The sequence below is a fragment of the Camelina sativa genome, chromosome 11 (assembly GCF_000633955.1).
Source record: "Camelina sativa cultivar DH55 chromosome 11, Cs, whole genome shotgun sequence".
NCBI classification, from domain to species: domain Eukaryota; kingdom Viridiplantae; phylum Streptophyta; class Magnoliopsida; order Brassicales; family Brassicaceae; genus Camelina; species Camelina sativa.
The window spans coordinates 28,848,009-28,865,970 of NC_025695.1; the positions used below are offsets into that span (position 1 = coordinate 28,848,009).

The 17,962-nt window shown below is 35.3% G+C and overlaps 1 pseudogene; it reads left to right on the top strand.

Annotated features, from left to right (window-relative positions):
• Nucleotides 488-8,022, top strand: LOC104724545 (annotated as a pseudogene).

The window sequence follows — 17,962 nt, forward strand, 5'->3', positions numbered from 1 at the left end:
AAACATTGGCAGGAATAAAACCTAAACTACACATCCAAAAACAAGAATTTTTTTTCTTGTTAAAAACCTAAACTAGTACTACAAAGCGTTTGCAAACTTTGCAAAGTAAGTTTGGTTCTTGATGGTCAATTCGATATTATTATTTATTTAGAAAAGAATTAAAAGACCCCGGCCCGTTTACTTTCAAACCAAATTTACAAATAATTGGTATCTGGTTGAGAACAGAACCCCCTAATTTGAATCTTCCTGATTAGTCGTCTTCTTCCAACTTGACTCTCTGCTAGCTACTGCTAACTACTTCATCTCTCTGCTCATTTCACCGGAAAATGACAAAAGCTTTAAAAAAAAAAAAAAAAAAAAAGGGGCCACTGGTCCTCGACGACTAATAATGAAACATGCTTCAAATGAGTCGTCAACTACTTCGTCGTCTCCTTATCTTTAATGTTTTTTTTAAGGGTCCACTGGCAAGTACCAGTTAACATTCAACTTTCTTCGAAATTTCTCTTCTCCTTCAACGCGTTTTGCTTCATTAGTTCATTACATAAGCCACACGAACTCTTGCATTCCCAATCATACTTTCTTTTAAAAACCATTCCAAAAACACTTTCCTAAACTTCAAGCACATTTTTTTTTTAATCTCTGTCATGGCTTCTTCATCTTGTTTGACTCACATAAGGAGATACGATGTCTTTCCAAGCTTCCACGGTCCAGATGTCCGTAAAGGGTTTCTCAGTCATTTACGCAATCACTTTGCAAACAAAGGTATCACGACTTTCGATGATCAGAAGATCGAGAGAGGCCACACGATCGCACCTGAGCTAGTACAAGCGATTAGAGAATCCAGAGTCTCGATCGTGTTGCTCTCGAAGAATTACGCTTCTTCAAGCTGGTGTTTAGATGAACTGGTTGAGATCTTCAAGTGCAAAGAAGATCAGAAGCAGATTGTGATGACGATTTTTTACCAAGTTGATCCCTCTGATGTTCGGAAACAGAGGGGAGACTTCGGGAGGGCTTTCGACAAGACTTGCCTAGGTAGAACCGAGGAGGTGAACAGAGTTGGAAGAATGCTTTGACTGATGTCGCAAACATAGAAGGGGAACACTATCTTCATTGGTATGTCGGAATGAATTTTATTGCTTTTCCTTTAGAAAAAATTTGAATACATACCTTAATTTTAGTAGGAAATTTGAAAATCTATACTAATTTTTTTGAAGTCTTTGAAATATAGTTTATATATTGCATAAAATAACTATTTTGTCCATAATTAAAAATTAAAAATAAATACAATATAACTAAATTAATTCATTAGACAAAATTATTTCTAAAAACATTGCCTGGAGTTTTAAAAATCGCTAGGCGCTGATCAGGCGGTGAGGCAGTGCCTAGCGTCTAATCAATTAAGCGGAGATTACGCGAGGATTAATCGAGAACTAGTTTTAGGTATTTTATGTAGATATATGTATAATATGGTAAATTTGTGACTGTTAACCCAAGTTGTAGCGTAGTCTAGTGGTTTATGGTGTAAACTAAACTCTATGTACCATGGTTCGACGCGGTAGTATATTTTTTATCTATTTTCTTAGAATTATACTTAATTATAAACAAAATAATAAATATATCCCTGTCTTCTTCCCTGTGTGTTTGCGACCTGTAAACCTAATCAGTGCCGCTTCTTTTTTTTTTTTCTTTTTCTATGCGGTTTCTATTTTTTTACTTGTAGATTTAGTCCCAACATCATAGATCTACAAAGAAAAACATATTTCGAACTTAAAAAACGTGAAAAACTGAATTATTTGAAAATTTCCGATTTGTTTGCCGCATAGGATAAAATCGCGGCGGTTACCCTCCGCCAAGCGTATAATCGGCAATTAATCGGTCTCGGCGGCCACATTTTTAAGCAGGGCCTAAACTTCGAAATTTTGTTAATTTTTTTTAGAAAATGATGAATTAATTTATTATATATAATATTATTTAATAACTAAAAGATAATAATTCAGATAAAATAAATAAAATATGCCCTTAAGTAATAATTAAAATATCTGGTATGATTTAGTAATTTAATTTCAAAAATTTATTATATAAAAATAAAATAAAATTAATTAAAATTATTCTTTTGGATTTATGATTAGTAAAATTTCAGATAATAATAGTTTTAAATATATATATATATATATAATTCACTAATAATTCTTTAATTTTTTCAATCAATAAATTTTTTTGAAAAATAAATATATATTTTGATACTCCCTCCGTTTCAACATATATGATGTTCTAAATAAAACACGTAGATTAAAGAAGCCTTTACTTTTAACAAGTTCAACGAATCAGAAATAATACTGCATAATATAAAATACTAAATTAATCTAAAAGATGCATAGAAACTTGAAAACATCTTATATTATGAAACAAAAAATTTCTCTAAGACATCTTATATTTTGAAACGGAGGGAGTATATTAATATGTTACTGAAAATTTGAGTATAAGTTACATAATTTTAATTTATTTTAAAAATTATTAAGTTTAATAAAATAATCAAATATTGTGAGCTTTTAGAAAATAAATCAACAGTTCAAAAAAATCGACTATGTAACAAATCAATTCATAAAAAAATAAGTCGACTTTTTTTAATATAAGTCAACAAAGAAAAAACATAAATCAGTAGGAATAAAATATAAGTCGACAGTTCAAAAAGTTAAACTTATTAATAAGTCAACGTAAAATGAAATAAGTCTACTAAGACCAAACAAATCGACGAGAAAAAAATATAAGTCAACAAAAAAACAAATAAGTCAACATCATCAAAAGTCGACTATGTAAAAAAACAATCAAACAAAAAAAAGTCGAGAATTTTAAAATATATCGATGGAAAAATAAATAAGTCGACAAAAATTAAACTTAAATCAACCATTCAAAATATCGACCTTATTAATAAATCAATGTAAAATGTAATAAGTCAAAAATAAATAAACAAATCAAAAAAATATAAATGGATGAATAAAAAATAAGTCAACAGTTAAAAAAATCGACTATGTTATAAATCCACTAGCCATAACATAAGTCAATAGTTTTAATATAAGTTGATGACAAAGATAATTAAGTTAACAGAAGTAAAAAACAAAACGATTGTTCAAAAAGTCGACATTACAAATATATATATATATATTAAAAATTGTATAATTTTGAATTATTTATTTTAAATTCAACAAAAATATTTAAATTCTTTTTCTTTATTCAAAATTTTAAGATAAAAAATTGATTTATGTAATCATTATGTAAAATACAATAAATACATTTTTGTTATAATTTATATTTATTAATAATTTATTCCGAATTTAACAATTTTAAAAAGTAATTTATTTTTAAATTTGAATTACTTTAAATTTTAAAATTTTGTTTTATTGTTTTTATTATTTTTATTTAATTGTTAAAATAACTTTTAATAAAAAGGGTATATCTGTCCATTTTCATTTCAAAATGTGTAGTTTTCAAATAACTATAATACTAGGATATATCCCGTGCTTAAAGCACGGGTCAACATTTTTAAAAATAAATATAAAATAATAATAATTTTTTAAATTATTTTGTTTGAGATAATATTTATTTTTATTTTTTTTGTAAATCTATTAGTCTATTTGAATACTAATTATTTTAGAAAATTATATTATTTTATTTTTAACGTATTATTACAGTTTATATTGTTTATTTGTTGTATTTGCATCATTTTTTGTTGAAATATAAAATAGTAATTTTAATATTATAATTGTGAGCAAATAAAAATTATTAATTTATCATCTATCGAAATTTAGTTTTACCAACCCGCCAATGTGGAAATTAAAACACACATTTTCATACATTGAGTAATATATCTTCGTTTTAAAAAATTCAAATCACAACATATGCAGAAAAAAATATGCATTTTATTAATTATAAGTATTATATGAAAATTCCAAACAATTTGTAAATGAAATAAAATAAACATGATAGGAGAATCATATTTTGAAATCTTAACAAAATTTTTGAATTTAGTTAATTGTATTGTATACTTGGATATAAAATCTTAGTATTTAAAATTCTGATTGGTTTACTTATTTTTTTTAAAAAAAATTAGTAATTTCGTCCATAATTTATTAGAGAGAGAAAATATATTTTTAGATTTTTTTAGATTTTTTAATCTTTGATCTGTGAGTGTTTTTATTTTTAATTAATTATATTTATTTAAATTAGTTAATTATGTTTAATTAATTTTTTCTAATGGCAATTGAATGTAATTTTTTACACATTCTAAGGTTAGTTTCATATTTGTACTTCTCAATTAATATAGTAGGATAGTAGGATTAAGTATAATTTTCAAATTTTTTTAAAAATTTAGTATATTCTTAAAAATGTCTCATTTCCTTTATTTTTCTTAAAACAATGCTTCAATTTTCTTTTGTAATTTAGACCCACCAACGCCATTTTGTTTTGCTTTTATTAGGGCTAATGAAACAGAGATGATCCAAAAGATTGCTGCAGATGTTTCAAACAAACTGAATCGTACTACACCTTCAAGGGATTTTGAGGGGATGGTGGGGATGGAAGCTCACTTGACAAAATTGAACTCTTTGTTATGCTTGGAAAGTAATGAGGCAAAGATGATTGGGATTTGCGGTCCTGCAGGGATTGGTAAGACTACTATTGCTGGAGCTTTATATGAACAACTCTCTAGCAGATTTATACTTAAATATATGATGGAGAACCGCAAGGAAGGTTCTACGAACATAATGGCTGTTGATGGCCCTGAATCCAAGAAGTCTCTGCAACAGCACCTTCTGTCTAAGATTTTGAGCCAAGATAATATAAAGACAGATAATTTAAGCGCAATAAAAGACCGGCTACACGATCAAAGAGTGCTCATCATTCTTGATGATGTAGATGATCTGGAGCAATTAGAGGCCTTGGCTGGGGATCTTTCTTGGTTCGGTGACGGAAGTCGGATCATCATTACCACAGAAGATAAGCAGATTTTGAAGGCACACAAGATTAAGGATATCTACCATGTGGATTTTCCATCCGAGGAAGAAGCACTTGAGATCTTATGTCTCTCTGCTTTTAAACAAAGCTCTGTACCAGATGGTTTTGAAGAGGTTGCCAAATATGTAGCTGAGCTTTGCGGTAATCTTCCATTAGGCCTTTGTGTCGTGGGTTCATCTTTGCGTGAGGAGAGCATGGAAGACTGGGTACTTCAATTATCAAGGATCGAAGCTAGTCTTGATGGAAAAATTGAGAACGTGTTAAAAGTGGGATATAACAGATTGACGAAGAAAAACCAATCTCTGTTTCTTCACATTGCATGCTTCTTCAACTATGGAGTCGTTGGTCATGTGATATCTGTGCTTTCTGATAGTAACTTGGATGTTGGAAATGGGTTAGAGACCCTAGCCAATAAATCTCTCGTGCATATATCTACCTATGACCATATAGTAATGCACCATCTACTACAACAATTGGGTAAAGAAATAGTTATTGAACAGTCTGACGAGCCCGGGAGACGTCAATTTTTAACAGAGGCGGAAGAGATTCGTGATGTACTCGTAAGCGAAACAGTAAGTTTAACTTCTTACATATATAATTATATATATTCCGTAATATTAATTGCCTACTTATGTTTAGTGATAACAATTTCATCAGTCTTATTTTGCAATATTTGGTAGGGTACTGGATCTGTCAAAGGTGTATCATTTGATACATCCAAGATCGGAGAGGTTTCTGTAAGTAAGGGGGCTTTTAAAGGAATGCCTAATCTCCGTTTCCTAAGAATCTATGGCAAAGGTACTTTGCAAATACCAGAAGATGTGGAGTCTTTACCTCGTCTTAGGTTACTACATTGGACTCATTATCCGAGAAAAAATCTTCCTCCAACATTTCAGCCGGAACGTCTCGTCGAAATTCATATGCCATTTAGTGATCTCGAGAAGCTGTGGGGAGGAATCCAGGTTGGTATTTGATATTTCTTGTGCTTCTATAATGATTCAGACGACTAAATAAGATATTTCTCATTTGTTGTCTTTTAACATGCAGCCCCTTCCTAATCTCAAGATCATAGATCTAAACCGATCCCGTAGATTGAAAGAAATCCCAAATCTTTCAAATGCTACTAATTTCGAGAGATTGATACTTGAGGCCTGCTCAAGTTTGGTGGAGCTTCCCTCTTCTATTAAGAATCTACAAAAACTGGAGATTCTAAATGTTGAATTCTGCTCTATGCTGCAAGTTATTCCCACCAACATCAACTTAGCATCTCTTGAGAGACTCCAAATGAGTCATTGCTCACGGTTGAGAAGTTTTCCAGATATCTCCAAAAACATCAAGATTCTCAATATCAATGATACAGAGATAGAAGATGTCCCTCCATCATTTGTTGAATATTTTTCTCGTCTCGAGCACCTTAACATTTCCAGCAGAAACCTCAAGAGTTTGACACATTTACCACTTTGTATAACTTCACTAGTTCTAAGTGGCAGTGATATTGAGAGTATTCCATATTGCGTCATAGGTCTCACTCGTCTATCATGGCTTAACATCGATAGATGCAGAAAACTCGAGTTAATTCCGGGTCTTCCCCCCTCCCTCCATAGCCTAGATGCAAAAGATTGTGTATCACTCAAGAGAGTAAGCTTCTCTTTGCATAACCCAACCAAGAGACTCAGATTCAACAACTGTTTGAAACTGGAGGAAGAATCAAGAAGAAGAATCATACAAAAATCAATTTACGATTATGTATGCTTATCAGGTCAAAAAATCCCTGCAGAGTTCACTCACAAAGATACAGGGAGATCCATAACCATCCCTCTGGCTCCGGGTACTGTCTCTGCTTCCTCAAGGTTTAAGGCTTGCTTTCTCATTTCGCCAGTTGCGGACTACAATTATGAAGCTATAAGTTGTAGTATAAGAAGCAAAGGAGGTGTTACAGTCAACAATATGAAATGGTCCACAAGACTGTCTTTTAAGTCAAAACATCTGGTTATATGTCATGGTGACTTGTTCCGCCAACGAAGCAATTGCCATGAAGTGGATGTGACTATGAGCGAAGTGGATATGACTATGAGAGAGATTACATTTGAGTTCAACCACAAGTACGAGTGGGACAAGATTATTGAGTGTGGTGTACAGATCATGACAGAGGAAGCTGAGGGTAGCAGCAGCAGGGAATTGGACATCCTTGAAACTGAGAGTAGCAGCCAAGTTGATTATTACGAAACTGGAGGCAACAACAATCACCACACAGATGGATATGGAGATGGAGACTATGAAGCAGAAGGTTTCAATTTCTCTCAAATTGAAAACATCAAAACCAGTAAACGAATGTTGCCCGGAACTGGTGACAACTCCGACTCTTCTACCCTCGCTCAAGTCCCTAAATGCAAACGAATGTGTATTAGGACTCCTGCAGGCCATGAGACCAGGTGGGCCAAGGGTGGACTTGCGGTCTTAAAAAGGTTTAGGTACTTTAGCAGCCGATATAAGAAGTATAAGAAGCAAAGGAGGTGTTACAGTTGATAGCTGCGAGTTTCCATCCCTCCCTTTGTCTTTTCTGTCAGAACATCTGTTTATATATCATGGTGACGTGTTTGGCCATGGACTGTTACGAAACTGGAAGTGGATTGTTACGAAACTAGAAGAGACAACAATCACCACACAGATGGAGATGGAGATGGAGACTATGAAGCAAAGGTTTGAAGTTCCCTCAGATTGAAAACATCAAAACCAGTAAACGACGGTTGCTCAAAACTCATGACAACTCCGACTCTTCCACCCTCGCTCAAGTCCCTAAATGAAAACGAATGTGTATTAGTAGATATGGAGAGTAACTGGGATTTACAAAATCTGTTTCGTCTTGCAAAACCTTTGTGAGTTTGTGAATCTGAATGAGTGACACCTCTTAAAAATTCTGTAAAGTATGTATCTCTTGTCTTTACGCTTTGTCATTGTTGATAGAGTGTGGCATTTATAAGCTAGACCCCTAAGTTGATGGAGTTTTCATCAGTTTCCAAGTCTTGGGTTAGTATATCTTATAGCTATGGAAACGCTCAAACACTCGTTAGAGAGTGATAAGCTAAGAAAGGTGTATGTGAGACGTTATAAGGCACGCGCGTGTGAAGTGGCATACGAGGAGGCCCGTGAGCAAGTTTGAATATTATGCCGTTAGGCTAATAGAAGGAATAAGAAGATATTTTTAGTCTCTAAAAATATCTGGATTGGGATTTCAATTTAGTATATAAGCGTTTTCTCATTGTTTAGAGAGTTTATGTTGAATTGTGTGAAAGATCTTGCATATGAGATCTTGCATATGAGATTGTGAAAGATCTTGCATATGAGAGTTTATGTTGAATTGAGCTAGTGATGTGCTAGTGTTCATTCCTGGTCAGAGCATGTTCTGCATCAAACAGGAGGGTTTTGTGGCGGATTATGTGAGGAAATTTGAGGATCTGTCTGCTCAGGTTTCTGGTTTGGATGATGTGAAGTTGGAGGGTATTTTTCTAAATGGTTTAAGACCAGAAATGTAGGAATTGGTGTATATGATGAAACCGCATGATTTACCTGAGTTGATTGCTGTGGCTTTTTCGATGGAGTCAAGTACTTTGAGGACTGTTATGCAACGGGGGCTACCTAAGGTGGTGGAAGCTCAGAAGCAGTTGGTGCCTGCGGCTAGGTTTTATGTTCCCACTCCATTGAATAGTTGGAACGCAAAATCCACGTTTGCGGAAGGCAATAAACCCATGGAGAAACCGACAGTGGAGAGGGGCACTCCACCAGCTTCTCTGCGTCCTCAAAGGCATAGAACTAGTGCCGAATTGGATGATATGCGCAGGCGAAGTATTTGTTTCAAGTGCCAGGGCAAATTGTATAAGGGACATGAGTGTCCTAACAAGGAGTTGCAGATATTGACTGTGTTAAATGATTTTGTGGTTGAGGTGTATCTTCATAGATCTGACCTCACCTGCTATCTATGCCTGTAGAACGAAAATGCCATCACTGAAGGAGTAGCCAATTCTTTTCTTTACAAAGAAGCTGACAAGCCTTGCAAACTGATTTCGAGGAGACTCTCCCGTGGAAATGGCGGCCTCCAAATAACCGCTATGGTTATAGCAGCTGCGGCAGCCGCTGCAGGAGGCGTTGTAGGAGCCGCACTTGCTCTATCCTTCCTAGTAGCAAAATGAGAAGCAAATTCAGTCTCAAGTACCTAGACGATGATCAAGAATATTTTCCAAAACCTTCTTCTCTTATCTAGTTTCACTATCATCATAAACATCTTAATATGTACTCTGTGGCTTGGTTGTATATCTTTTATTTAAGCTACAAATCCGGAGACACTGACAAGCTATTAAACATCTTAGTATGTTAAATTTCGATTCATATAATGATGTATCTAAGAGATTTCATAAGGTGAAGTATATGTTGATTAGGAAGTAATGTTTAAAACCCATAATATACTTGTAAGTATCCTTAATGATGTTTAACATTTTGAACTAACTCTAATGTCAATTTAATGTGATATATAACTCCATAGCCATCTTCTGCCCAAGGAGTGCTTCCTCAAGATTTAAGGCGTGCCTCCTGCTTTTGCCAATCTAAGGACAAATCACTTTTTCATGTAACTTGTTATCTAAGAAATAAAGAAGGTGTGGTTGTTAACCAGATAAACTATTTGGCATTGACTTCAGAGAAGCCTCCAAAATTTCAAACGCAGCATCTCTTTATACTTTGGTGGTGACTTGTCACATCAACAAAACGGAATTCTGATAGATTTGATGAGAGTAAAGACACATAATGTGTTTAAGGAAGAATTATATTAGACTCTCATAATTATAATTGTACAAGATACATTCTCTTAAAGATGAGTTTCCTAAACTAAGATAATGATAAATGTAAATAATATATTTAGATAAATGTAAAAATTCATAAACTATATCTTCTAGATTCTTCTCAATCTTCATAATTTACATATTCTTGGGTTTGTCATCTCGACCGTCGATCTCGGTCGATTTCCGGTTCTCCATATCCTCTCCATATCCCAATACCCCCGACAAGCTCATACGTGGTAACACGGATGAGATTGGACAAATCTTCAAAATAACGGCTTTATACCCGGCCGTCAGGTCATCATCGACATTTATACCCGGTCGTAGGGTTCAATGCGGCTACAATACCCAGCCGCTAGGTCATCGATGTTTATACCCGATGTTTATACTCGGCCGTAGAGTCATCTTCGTGGCATTTATACTCAGCCATAGAGTCAATCTCCATCGATTTAAAAAAAACACAAGTTTGGATCATTTTTCGAACTTCTTGTTCATGAAAAAACTTGTGTAGTCATGGTCGAATTCGAATTTATCATCGCCGGATCAGCATCGTATCCGTCGAAGTCATCGTCGTGACTCCGTCGAAGTAAAACAAAGAAATCACATGACGATACGTAAAATAGCACAGACATGTGCTATTATGCCCAAATCTCTTATACAAGAGACAAACACCATTATTTTTTTTTATTTTTTTTACTTGGCCAACAGGCCGAACACAACCATAAGTCTTGGTTAATATTCATAGTCACCACCACCAGCCAAATCATGGCCACACAAGACACACTCACGTGTGTGTGAAAATAAAATACCAGCTTTTTTTTTTTTTTAAATAGTCGATGGAGTTTGGATAAATCTCATTACCAACTCACAACTAGAACAAAAAGAAAGAAAGACTCCAACGTCGTGGAACCATAAACCACATCAAAAATCTTTGCTCTGATACCATGATAAATTTGATGAGAGTAAAAACACATAGGGGGTATATTCAACTTGACATTTTAAGTGATTTGTGTAAAATTTACAAATCCTATGTTATTCAATCATGGATTTTAAAAAGTCTCATGAAATCCACTGTTATTGAACTAATGATTTAAAAATCTACTTTAAAATCCACGTGAATTTGGAATTTAATAAATTTTTGGGATTCTGTAGGATTTTAGAGGATTTGTTTAGTTAAAAATACAGAAATCCAAATCTCATGGTTTTAGTTGAGATTTGAAAGAATTTTACCATAAATCATATCAAATCCCCTAAAATCTATCAGAATTCCAAATTTCTTAAGTCCCATCAAATCCTCCAAAATCATAGTTTCAATACACCCCCCATAATGTATTCAAGGAAGAATTATATTAGACTCTCATAGTTATAATTGTACAAGATATATTCTCTTATATAGAGATGAGTTTCCTAAACTAAGATAATGATAAATGTAAATAATATATTTAGATAAATGTAAATATTCCTAAACTATATCTTTTAGATTCTTCCCAATCTTCATAATTTACATATTCTTGGGTTTGTTATCTCGACCGTTGATTTCCGGTTCTCCATATCCTCTCAATATCCCAATAAATTCCCTGAAGTGGATGTGAATACAAATGAGATTCTGTTTGAATTCACCTGCCTCAGATAACCACAAGATTATTGAATACTGATCTTGAAAGATGGATATGATGACTATTCGGATTGTGAACCTAAAGCCGTAGGCAACATCTGCTACCAAAATGTTGAGGCGTCTAAAGTTGAGAATGTAGATAACACTTAACACACATATTTTTGGATATATGTGCTCCTAAGGATTCCGATACACTTAACAGGTAGAGCGCTTTGAATAATTAAAGCCAATGTCATTCCCACTGTCTGCAAATGTTAGATCTACAGGAATGAGACTGGAATAGTCAGTGGGAGAGAGAAAAATTTTGTTGGTTGGTATGTGGTTGAGAACCAAATTTACAAAGAATTGGTATGTGGTTGAGGACCAAATTTACAAAGAAATGGTCCACAAGACTGTCTTTTAAGTCAAAACATCTGGTTATATGTCATGGTGACTTGTTTCGCCAACGAAGCAAATGCCATGAAGTGGATGTGACTACGAGCGAAGTGGATATGACTATGAGCGAGATTACATTTGAGTTCAACCACAAGTACAAAGGTGACAAGATTATTGAGTGTGGTGTACAGATCATGACAGAGGAAGCTGAGGGTAGCAGCAACAGGGAACTCGGCAGCTATGTAACTGAGAGTAGCAGCAGGCAAGTTGATTCTTACGAAACTGGAGGCGGCGATAATCACAACATTGATGGAGATGGAGACTATGAAGCAAAAGGTTCCAAGTTATCTCAAGATGAAAACATCAAAACCAGTAAACATACAGGTTTTAGGAGTTGGCTTAGGAAGCTACGTCTGAAAGTGAAGAGATGAATATGACAAAGCGGAATTCTCGTGGTCTCTCATGAGACCAAACTAGTTTCTGTACTTTCGTAGCTCCTTCACCATCTTCTTGGAACTTTAATTATATTAGCCATTGTGTACTTTTTAGTGGCTTGAGTAAATTTGTAATTTATTTCAAATTAGTTATACATTTGATCGGTAAGCTTGAGTACAATGTTGGACAAGGAGGGCACCCACATTCAGGCGTGGTTCGCAGCAAGATTCTACTAAAAGTTTTTTGGTTTCTCAAATAAAATGTCTCAAAGCACAGTTTATGAAAGGATTGTAAAACGTTTATTTTTTTCTTTGAATATAATTTAACATTAAATTCAAAAAAAAATCTTAATGATTACTGATTCTTGGTCATTAACCATAGTAAAATCAAGGTTATTCCCGATTTGTTCACATGTTTTCCCTCATTTGTAACTTGTTATTGCTTAGGTCATCACATTGACGAGCATTATTAGTATTTGGCATACACTACAGACCAGTTTCCTTAATTTCTGTTGTTGATTTGGTTGTGATGTGTGGCTTGCTGTAGAAGATGTATTGCTCTGTTCTGTAGTCGTTCCGATTCTTAGATCCTTAAGGCTTCTAATTATTAGGGATTCTGATCAGTGATCTCGAGTGGAAAGGAGCTGCTTCATCTGTGTTCATTGAAGAAGCTGTAAGGTTTCTGTAGTTTATGCTGATATGCATTTCGATAGGTGTATACTTAATACAATCTAGTGTTTCAAAAGACTTGTAGTATAGCTCAGTCTATAAGGCGTAGAGTGGATGGAGTTTCATCATTTTTCAATTTATGGGTTGGTATATATTTGGGATATTGTACCACATTAACACTCTGAGTGTAGAGATAGTAGGAGATATGGAGATTAACCGAGTCTTAGAAAATATATACAGTATGTGCAAAATTGTGTTTTGTCATGCATAACACAACCTGTGTAGAGAAATTGGTGAACAATAGACAAAACTGATCCCAAATTTGTCATTACACTAGCATCTGCATACTTGCACAATTGTTAGATAACACCGTTTGGTTGAAAAGACAAAAGCCTTGTATTGGCTTCATTGCTTTGGGGACAATCTTAAGAGATGAATTATCTGAGTTTGGAGAGTGAGATGTGATATATCATGGTTTCACTACAAGAAAACACGCGTTTTGCGATGGACGAATATGTTGCGAATCCCTCGCAAATCGACAAAAACGAGAGGTTTGCGAGGAAAGTCCGTTCCTCGCAAATTGCTTCTCGCAAATCGGTCAACGTCGCAAATTCCTCGCAACTTTTGCGAGGAATAAAATTCCCTCGCAAACTAATTGCACTTGTTTAAAAAGCAATTTCCTCGTAAATGTAGTATCTAGTAATTCCCTCGCAAATTTGCGATAAATTTGCAATTATTTTTTCCGTCGCAAATAATAATAATGGTATTAAAAAAATTAAATTTTTTATTTTGGTTAGCTTAATTAGAACTAAACCTATAATTAAAATTAAACCTGTAATTAGAATTAAGCCTTATAACTTATGCAAATTAAAGCTGTAATTAGAAGTACTAAGTTTTCAAATAAGAAAATAAGTTTACAAAGGAGATCAAGTTCTAAGCTAAACATTACAACATTACACATTAAGAGAGAGAGAACCATCAAACATTTCTTCAGGTTGCTTCGCCGCCGGTAGCTTCACCGCCGGTTGCCTCTCCGTTGGTTGTGTCTCCGACAGCTGGATCTTCTCAGCGAAACCTTGCAGCAAACTCTGGATCTTTCTCTGCAAGATAATCAAAGTATGCATCATAACTATGCATCTTCTGTAACTGAGTTGCCTGAGCTGCAAGAGTTGCTTCCACAGCAGCAAGCTTTGCAGCTAGAACAAGTGGATCTTCAGAAGGAGGAGGCGGTTGACCAATCTGAGCTGAAGAAGCTTCTGCTTGCATGTTACCAACCCCATATATCTGGTTCTTTTTCTTCGGAGCAACCTGCCAACAAAACATAGGTAAACCATAAGTGTTTACACAAACATAAGTGTTTAAACAAACATAAACATAAACAATGAAGCATGTTTTACCTCGACATAAATTTGGTTCTTCACAGTTACTGATAATCCGCCGGAAGCACTACTCTCCATGTTATCCGCTGATAATAGCTCAGACTCAGCTTCAGCTATCTTTGACGATACTTCATTGTACACCTTCTCAGACAGTCCATCAACAAACGACCCATCAGGTTTCCTATGAGTGTCTTCTAGGACTCGCAGGAAATCAGGTAGTGGCTCACCAGTCCTCTCAGACTAAAAACAGAGAAATGAAACAACTATATTACTATATTGTAGATATGATATGATTAATGAACTTGTGTTAAACAGAGATACTTACAAGCTTTCGTGCTCGGGCTTTAAAAGAGGTCTGACCAGAACGGTACTTATATATATTCCGGTCCCATCAGGATCACTGTAGCGAGCATTAGGGCATGTGCATTGGTAGAACAAGGAAAAGTTTCTCAGATATATTATTTTAATCTATTTCATATAAATTAGTTTTTGTTTTAAATTCAAAAAAAATAAAAGATAAATTAAAACCAATAAAATGATGCCATGTATGATATAAGTCTCTCACCAAGTTTCTCATAGTTTCTCATATGAGAATCTCTTCTCTCTCATCTCTCAACTTTTTCATTATTTTTGTTTTTAATATTACCCAGAATCTGGGTGAGAAACCCCCAATGCACATGACCTTACGGCTATTGATACTCTTTGCTTCTGATTTTGGTTCACACCAAAAGTTGACCAAGCCATCCCACACGGTAGGATCAAGCCACCGCAGCATTGCGTCATTACCTTTCTTCTTCCACTTACCCTTCCACCGAGACACTTGATCACTCATCCGGGTCTTCAACTTCTTTTTAAACTCAGCTCTAACTCTTCCATTGATGGACGCATCCCAGTTATATGTTTGCTTGTAAAGACATAAAATGAATCAGAAACAGAATCAGAACCAGAATCAAGTGATAAACACACAAAATCTGTAATTTAAACACATCAACAAATCTGTAACTTACCGCAAAAGTTTCAAACCACCGGTTTACAACCGGACCTGGTGTTTGGGTCCAATTGGCATGAGCTGATTTGAAACCTCTTTCAAAAATGGCCCGGACATTAGTAGCAACCGAAGAATCCTGGTCAAACCTACAAAACATAAGATAAAATGAATGAAGATCATTGAAAATACAAAATATAAAGATAAACTATAGGTTAGATCAATAACATTCTCACCAGAGTGTACCCGAAGGTCGCTTAGGATCCAGTTTTGGTAAGCCAGCACGCCCGGGACTTGCAAGTAACTCTTCCAAAGTGAAAAAAGCTTGAGAGACAGTCATATTGTTGACACGCGAAGTTGATTGCTGAGGAGGAAGATCATTTTGCACCCCCGCAGAGGTTGCATTACGGTTATCTTGTGTTGCCGGTGAGGTTCCCTGAGAAGAAGCGGGAAAAGGTAACCTTTGAGCAGGGCCTGTAGAGCGTATCCCTCGAGCACGATGGGAGGAGATAAGCCTTGAGATGATATGAACTGGCTGTAAACATTTTGGTTTACAGACCCGTTTTGGTCTCGAGAAGACATCTGGAACAAATAAAATTAAAATTAAACCTAAACACTAAAACCAAAATTCAATAAAATTATGGGTGATTTACTCAAATGTTATCCAAATTAGGTAATATTACCAGAATCTACAAACAAAGATTTTATTACTAGAATATTTCGGGTATTTTCAAAATACCCAGCGTGCCCTTGTTTTATGTTACCGGAAAAAACGTAATTACAAAAATGTCATTGCCACGTCACACGCCACGTCAAAAACGCTGACGTGTAACAATAACTCAGCCATAACGCATTACAAAAGTATGTTGCGGCTGAGTTATAGGTATATTCCGGCTGAGTTATGGAAAAAAACATTTGAGTAAGAGCGGATAGCTGAGTTAGAGCGTAACTCAGCCAAGTGTTATGGCTGACTTATCAAAATCTGGCTGACTTATCAAAATCTGGCTGAGTTACGCTCTAACTCAGTCGTCCTTACGGCTGAGTTTTCACTCTATGGTTGAATTGTTAAAATTTTGGCTGAGTTATAACTAAGACACGAGTGAGTTATCACTAAGACACGGCTGAGTTACCATTTTCCGACTGGCTGACTTATCGTACAACTCAGCCGTGATAGGCTGACTTATCGTACAACTCAGCCGTGATAGGCTGACTTATCGTACAACTCAGTCGTCATAGGCTGACTTATCGTACAACTCAGCCATTCGACGGCTGACTTAGTTGCAAAAGATTAAACACTAGAATGTTATTCAATTACAGCTGACTTATTAAACATTACGGCTGAGTTACATATTTTCAGTTGATGAAGCGGCTGAATTTGGCAGCAATTTTTTTTGCTTTTTAATTACTGTAATGTTTTTCATGTTGTGACTGAGTTATAATTTGTTTGATGGCTGAGTTTTATATAGACTGAGATATTAATTGTTTGATGGCTGAGTTTTATATAGACTGAGTTATTAATGCCACGTCGGACGCATCATCCATGTCAGCATTCCATGTCATCTTTTTTTTTCCTATGGAAAGATGAAACGTCGTTCGACTCTTGTTATTCAACTGGTAAATAAGTGAACTATTTACCTTCTTCTTCACCTTGTTCTTATACTTCTTCACTTTTATTCTTCACCTAGTTATTTCTACTTGTTCTTCATTTTCTTTCATGGATCCTGTTCCGGTACTAATTGTTTCCAGCAATTGGGTAAAGAAACAGAGATATGTATCTAACACCGACGATAGAGGGTGTATAATTGTGCAGATCGATGGTGGCACAACACACGACAAGCTTGTGGAGCTTGTTCTTGAAGACTACGGATTGGACGCGTTTAGCCATGAGCTAAAGCTGAGCTACATGTTCTCGAACAAGGCACTAAAACTAATGGCGCATGATACTCCACCAGTTTTTGTCTCCAATAATCGACAATTGCAATGTTTTTTGGGGCTATGGAAAACCGATCAGCTACATCTCTGTGTAGAGTTTTCGGCGAAAGAGTCTACAGAAACTAGTGGAGCTAGAGGAAGCAGTGAATCGAAATTAGAATCTACAAACGAAGTGTACGGTGGGGGATTTGAAGGCACTTGTTTTGATTATGGTAAGATCGTTGACAAAGAAAACGAAGAAGAAGAAGAAGCATCTGACGAAGAAGAAGACGATGAATTTTCAAGCCGATTTGATTTTTTCGACGACTCCGATGGTGAGTCATCTGATGACGAGCAATTTTCTGTATTGGGCGAACCTCAGAGTAAAGAAGAGGAAGACCCACCTACTCTGCCTCCTCAGAAGAAAGCTCATAAAGATGATAACTTTACCGGATCGAAGATGGATCCAGAGGCTATTAGGTTGGAGGTGTCAACGCTAAAAATTGTTGTAGGACAAAGATACAAGAGCAAAAAGGAGTTCAAGAATCAAGTGAAACTTATTTCGGTTAGGGATGGATTTGATTTTAATGTACCAGTATCAAATCCGAGACAGGTGGCTTTTAGGTACTGGGTTAAAGGATGTCTTTGGAGAGTTCGTGCATCTGTACAAGGGGATGACCCAGATTTTCATGTTCGTCTATACGATTCGGAACACACATGTTCTATGATGGAACGTTCTATTAGATCCCGCCAAT